A 1,584-nucleotide genomic window follows, 5' to 3' on the forward strand; every position below is an offset into this window, starting at 1 on the left:
GCATTGATGATGGAGAGATTCGATGGGAGGACATTATCATGCATTATGAGACTCTCCCAGTGATACTTGCAGGCTTGATTGGCGGATTCATATGTCTTGATAGGAGATCTCGAGGATTTGTTGTTGGATGGGGAGGCATTCTACAGAGCATGATGCAAAATTATACTCGTTATGCATGGGGTGTTTGTATGTTGGCACATCTTTATCATGATTTACATTAGGTTATTTATGATGGCAGGGCAAGTCTGTCGACTGGATGCACACTCCTTCATGTTTGGTGGTGGGAGAACATTATTGTTACTCAACTAGTGCATGATAGAGTTTGTGATGATGGTCAACCTTTTGTCTATTTGTATAGAGGTATCATTACTCAGCCTAAGTTGGGTAAGCTCGAGTTTTGGAGATGGGTATTGGATTCCATGTATATGGTCATTTGGAGGCCTTATATTCATTGTGAGCCTTGGTTGGAGGACAATCATATTTTGCCATTGATTTTATAGAGTAGATATCTTATTGTCCACACTCCTTTTATTATTGAGAGGTAGTTATTTGGTCACATTTTGAGATAGTTTGGTATCATTCAACACATGCCTTTTGGTGTTGCGATGTATGCATGTTGATACAAGGACATACAAGATTGGGGTCCTTCATTGTCTTTTGATATAACATACATAGAGTTTTTGGTTGTTCCCATTATTGCATACGATTTGATACCACATATTTTGGATGTCAGGATCACAACAAATTATTCACATTACCTTCTTGCACACCCATTTCTTCGCATCACAGATCCTGTCGACCCTCCTCCCAGCTCAGTAGATGAGGAATCAAATTCAAATGATCCTGTTGTTAGGCACTGGAGATGGAGGCGAGATCACAAAGCCAATTGAGAGGCTTGAAGAGATGAGTGGGATGATGGAGATGGTCGAGGAGGGAGGAGAGGATGGAGAGGAGGCAGGGCTAGAGTCTGAGGAGGACCTTTTGGACAAGTTGGAAGGGTAGGCAAGGTAGGGAGGCCACTTCCTATGGTAGGGAGGGATGCATGCTAGATTGGGAGGGATGTAGTGAGGGGATTACCTTCTTCTGGATTAGGTAGAGGTGATGGATTGGATAGAGGTCGGGGGAGGGGGATTGATTTTGGGTAGATCCATCCAAATCCTGGGGTGATAGCAACACAAGGAGGCTGGGATGAGGGTGGGGAGGACTCAAAGGATCATGTACCACTCATTAGTCAGTGGATTATGAGATCCACTTGGGTTTAGACTCCAACAGGTGGAGACATGGGAGATATGGGTGGGGATGAGGCCATGTAGGATATACCTTAGCAGGATGTGCCACAACAGAAGACCATGGACGACCTTAGAGCATATATTGATCATCTCAAAGAATAGGTACATGAACTCACTACTGAGAGAGATAAATCTATGAGGAGATATCAGGATGCACATGATACACTTGATCACATACAGGGGATTGGATCTGGCACACTCTTAGCTAACACTGATAGGGCATTAGTCCAGGTTGGGAAGGAGACAACATATTGGTGATGATTATATGAGGATCTAGTCTTAGAGAGCCAGAGAG

The sequence above is a fragment of the Cryptomeria japonica genome, chromosome 7 (genome assembly GCF_030272615.1).
Source record: "Cryptomeria japonica chromosome 7, Sugi_1.0, whole genome shotgun sequence".
NCBI lineage: Eukaryota > Viridiplantae > Streptophyta > Pinopsida > Cupressales > Cupressaceae > Cryptomeria > Cryptomeria japonica.